This window comes from Lithobates pipiens, unplaced genomic scaffold (genome assembly GCF_037356315.1).
Source record: "Lithobates pipiens isolate NorthernLeopardFrog02 unplaced genomic scaffold, aLitPip1_a1.2 Scaffold_23, whole genome shotgun sequence".
Lineage (NCBI taxonomy): Eukaryota > Metazoa > Chordata > Amphibia > Anura > Ranidae > Lithobates > Lithobates pipiens.
The window spans coordinates 183,198,672-183,204,671 of NW_027507785.1; positions in this window are offsets into that span (position 1 = coordinate 183,198,672).

A 6,000-nucleotide genomic window follows, 5' to 3' on the forward strand; every position below is an offset into this window, starting at 1 on the left:
TATTGGAAAAATACAGATAAAAAAGATAGTGAGTACAGTTATACACAGAGTCATAGGAATATACACAAATTTCCAATTAGAGACAGCGTTGAATACTGTATCCATGCTAATACGTCCAACAGATTCTACATGTTTCGCTGGAGCAGCTTCATCAGGAAAGTGGATGAATAAAATTAAAAAAAGAAAGATATACTATATCCAACCTTAGGTTTATAAAAAGAGATGTATACCAATTAGTACAATGTATTTTACACATAGTATATGCAAGATTTAAACTGTTAAACATAGCCATACTGATTCAAAACAAGGTTTGCGTGAAAGGATTTAAGAGAAAAAAAACACCAACAATGACCAACCCCACCAACTCACCCAACCCACCCCAAACACGCCACCCAACCCCCAACGGACACCCCGCCCCCAATACCCAATCACCATCACATGCATCGACAGATTCAAGGACATTCATACACATATATGGTACCTCACTCCCTACCTCAAAAAGTGGGTCTTGGAGTGAGTCCAACCTAGGGACCCCAAAAGGATATCCTCTTGTGTAAATATACACCCAAACGTCGATTCCAACCAAAATCAGGTCACCTGTAGGAAGGGATATATGAATCATTGGTTTTGAATGTCATCAATAAGTATATGGAGCCCAACACCTATAATGTATATGACAGTTATATTTCAATTATTTGCTCAAAAAAAAGGAAAAAAAGGGGGGGAGGGAAAGAGGTCCTAGACCTAAAACCCAGACTCACCACTAATGCATTCATCTGTTACATGTTAGTTGTCTAAAGTGGGAACTCCAATGCAAGAGACCAAATGTACAGTATAAGGCATATCTGTAAGTCTATAAAGATCAAAAAAAGAAAAAATATATCTATGTATTTCATTTCTTGCAGTTATCATAACATTATTACATGGGTCTGAACAAATCCATCCTCACCTATCAAAAAACTTGTGGTGATAACTCGATTCCCAATATTAAGCCTCCCTAGGCACAGAGAAGTATAAAGGAGAATTGAACCAATGCAGCATTGGTTGGGGGGCCAGGCATACAAGCCACCCTTTACGTGTTCAGCATGTTCAGTGGTTATAAAATTAAATATTAGAAAGACATACAAGGGTACATAAGTATGCCACATATCTTAAAACATGCACCACCTCTCAAGTAAAGAGCCCTTAATTTAAATAATTAATACTGCATATTGTATAGAAGAAGGCAACAATCACAGTTACCTGAAAACGCTGAGTGAGTGTTCCAAGTAATCCCCAACTGCACAAACATATTATGCAGTTTAAATACCCCTCCCCGTTGGCGTCAAAATCCGGCGTGTGACGTCACGCTGCTATTGGTACCACGCAGACATCTCAGTTGGGCTCGCAAGTCGCAGACTGATGACCAGAAACCAGAAGTAACATCACTTTCGCTATGGGTGTGGCTGCCGCACAAACACAGTGTGCGGACAGCTCCCAGGACTCTCAATGATTGGTCGACAGGGAGCATGTGATGTGAAACCCCAACCTCCCCATAACTCCACGGAGTGCTGCGACCATGGAGAGCCCCTAAGCGGGCACACGGCAGAAGGCCCCCATCAAAAGATGGAAGTGAGCATCCTCCAACGTGCACACTTGAGTGTCCATACGGGGACCCATGAAAAGGCTGCCAATCAAATCCAATATATAAATACACAAGGGGAAATAGAACAAACAATTAACACACACCACTAACATGAACTTCATAAAAAAAAACATTGCTACATTTGTACAGTATTTGTTACACATTAGTTAAGCTTCTCAAAGCAAGTACCAGTCATTAAGTATATAATATACAAATAAACCATAAAAGTATATTGCTCAAAAGTGTTTCCTCTCCTCCCGTTAAGGCTCGTAAGACAAATCCCAGCAGTAGGATCGACTTCTTAGCCCCTGTACACACGGTCGGGGATTCTGCCAACCAAATCCGTCGGATTTTGTCCATCGGATTTAGTCAGATGGATTGTGTCGGAAACTGTTGCATACACACGGTCGGACTAAGTTGTCGAAAAATCCGATCTTTCAGAATGTGATGACGTAATTTCGTTACGATGGGACTACATTCAGGCTAGTAGCCAATAGCTTTGATGTAGGAATTTGATCTGAGCATGCGTGGCACTTGGTCCGATCAAAATTCGCTACACATGATCGGAGTATGTCCAATCAAACCAGTTGGTCGGGAAATATTTCCAACATGTTGGAAAATTGGGTCAGACGGATATTCGGATGGAATCAGTCCGATGCATACCACACACAGTCAGATTTACCAACGACACGGTTCCGATAGGACACATTCCGACGGATTCTCCGACCGTGTGTACAAGGGCTTAGAGGTGTATAAATATTTTCTCATACCAGTTCGATTTATTTATTTATTGTAATTTCTTGTTGTTCTTCTTTGTTTGCTGTGTGTAGAGTTTCCTCTCTGTCCCGTGAGTCTGGCGGGCCGACCTTTGGTGATATTTCGATCCGCCTCTTGAAGTGCACATTAATGGATTGTGATATTCGATTCTGTGTCCTTAGGGACTGCTGTATGGGGGGCAATTGTCTTGATCATGACAGACTATTGTGGTCAGGCGTGGGATGGCTTAGTCTCGGAGGTACAGCAGGGCTGTTCTAGGGATGATATCACGGAGGCTGAGGTAGATACTTACTTCCTAGGATTACGGTGTTTAGTCAAGAGAAAAACCCGATTGTTTTAACATAAAGAATTATTTTCCAAATATGTGAAAAATCATATAGTCCCATGGTGTCTACGCATGCAAATTTTCCCTAATATGAAGAAGGTAGGAACTACTTTTAAAAAGGTGTGGGAGGCCAACTTACAATCTTGCTCCCTACAGATGATGCGAATCTTGGGTGACCAATATAAACTTGACATTGATGATATGGATGTGGAGATCCAGAAATGGCAGGAGGATCATAAGAACTTTACCACACATGCGAGTTTCCTCGATAAAGACAAAAAATTAAAGGAACATCTTACTAAATATGCAATGGGTTTAATTATAATTAATGAAAATTAATTCTCGAGAAATAAAAAAGCATATGACCCAGATCAGGCGTATAAATGGAATCAACAGGGAAACTATTCTGGTCGGAGGAGGCCTTATAATCAAGACCCTCCAACGAGTACTTCATATGTAGCTGAATCTGACTCTTCATCCATATCCTCTGAATCTTATGTCCCAATTACAACAAGTTTTGGGGACCCAAGTGGTGCAATAAGGAAGCGAAAACAAGGCAGCGATACAGGCTCACAAGGATGCTCAAAATTGGTTCAGGCGAGTAAAAAAGAAAAACTAATATGGTCACAACGGTCACAAAGTCAGACCATGCCCAGCACCTCGGTGGCAGGCAGTGTATTAAATCATTCATTAATGACCTTAGCTACTCCAATTACCAATATTAAATCTTCATCGATAATTGCGGGACCTCTGTCACAACAAGTATCCGAGCATCTGCCACCTATGGCAGCCCATTTGGGTGAGTCACGAATTGCACCCTTTTTTAACTCGAATACGACTGAACCAAGACGTGCATCAACTTACTCCTATGAGAGAAAACATCCAGCCTTTAAAACAATAGGTCCCAGTTCCACCAGACCGGGACAAATTTGATATCATTAACCTCATAATCTTCTCATGTTTTGACGGAGCATGCGTCTAGAGTATTAGGGCTGGGTCATACTTTTTGTCCAGATGAAAATGCAGATTGCTTTGAGTTAATTAAGGATCTACATTTATTTGCTAGAAGACTTATGTACAAGGTACTTTATGACAAAGACTGAAGTACAAGCCCCAATCTGGGGCAACAAAATCCAATCATGGACCTTTGAGGACTTATGAGCCCTAAAAGATCTAATGGATCTATGGAACGAGAGTAATCTTGAGGAGGAGGGTTGGGTGTTCCATCCCTCAGGAAGTAGTACAGCCACAACATCGCTGGGGGCATCTGCCCCCCCCCTATTCCCCACTATCTTTTTACTTATTCCCATGGTGCCAGTTTTGATCAGCCCAAATCTTATAAACCTAAGTCTAAATCATTCCCAGTCTTACAAGGGAATACTAGCATATGGGCCTTTGTGATTCAGGTCGAAAAGGAAATTGAAGGAAATAACTGGGGTACTGGTCCTCAATCAAATCTTTCCAATGACCTTAAAAATACTTTGCGTAAATTCAAATCGAATAAAGGAATTATTATAAAACCATCAGGCAAGGGTGGAAACCTAGTCATAATGGACATAGAACAATATGAAAAAATGTGTTTGGACATCATCTGAAATGGTAATTGGTACAGAGCAGTTCCGCAATCACATGTGAGCTATTATATGAGACTGTACCAAGCTATTATAGCTAAAGCTCAGTATAATGGTGTCATAAATTCAAACACATTTCAATATTTGAACATCACCAACTTTAGAACTCCAACATTTTACACACTGCCAAAAGTACACAAGAGTTTGTCAAATACTCCCGGATGACCAATCATTTCAGGCTGCGGATCTCTGACAGAGAAAGCAAGCCAAGTGGTTGATGAATACTTATACCCACATGTGAAAAATATTTTTTCCTGTGTCAAAGATACCATAGAACTTTTGAAAATTTTGGATGGATTGGCATTGCCGCAAAATTGTTGGTTGGTAGCCATTGACATAGAGGCCTTGTATAACTCCATACCTCACAACAAATGTGTGGAGGTAATACGTGACTTTTTGAATGAATGGGATTTGGATTCAAGAAAATACAAGTTCATTATCGAATTGTTAGAGTTTATATTGACTCACAATATCTTTGTGTTTAAAGTTTCCCACTAGCTCCAGGTGCAGGGTGTCGCTATGGGGGCCAAATGTGCACCCTCGTATGCGAACCTGTACCTGGGGGGGTGGGAATGGGACTTATTTTCAGATGAGACAAGAGCATTGAACATCAGTCAGATTGTATCATGGCATCAATACATAGATGATGTCTTTATGGTCTGGGCAGGATCAAGAGAAGATTTGGTTGATTTTCTGGAGAGCCTACAAGAGAATGCTTATAATTTAAAATTCACATACACATTTTATCAAACAAGAATAAAGTTTTTGGATGTGGAAATCTTTGTGAATGATGCAGGGATGCTCAGTCTTTTCTTTACAGAAAACCATCAGCAGGCAACAGCTTGCTACATGCAAATAGCTCACATCCACAAAAACTGATTAATAGTATTCCGTATAGTCAGTTTTTAAGATTAAGGTGGAATTGCACTGAAGAAGTGGACTTTCAAAAAGAGGCTAACTTGTTACGAGACCGTCTATTAGTTAGAGGCTACAGCAGAAGTTGCCTTAAAAAGGCCTTTAATAGAGTGAAGATAGGTCGACTCTGCTATATAAACCACTAATTGCTATTACTAAGTACAATCGACAACATGCTAAAATAACAAATATCTATAAAAAATTTGGCATCTCCTGACGGCTGACCAGAGAATTTCAAAATTCATGAAACCATATCCAGAGATTACTTACAGGCAATCTCACTCAATAAGGGATACACTAGTGACGAGTCACCATAAGAAACTAGAAACAGAAAAAATGAGGTCACCTGGTACATACCCTTGTGGTATATGTAATTTCTGCCCCTATATCATAGAAGGCAAAGACATTTTACTCCCGAATAAAAACATTTGGACGCCGAAACACAGAACAAATTGTCAATCGGCTCAGTGTATTTGATGAAATGCTGTTGTGGAGCATTCTACATGGGGAAAACTAAACGCCCACTGTTCTGTAGAATTAGAGACCATGTCTCTCTGATCTCAAAGTGGAAAATGGAGCCTAGGGATGAGCTTCCTGTTCGAGTTGAACATATGTTCGACTCGAACATTGGCTTTTCGGCAAATTCCGAACGTTATGGGCCGTTCGCGCCAAATTCGTGTGGTGCTCATGGCCCACAATGCACTGCGATGGCGCAGTGCATTGCTGGC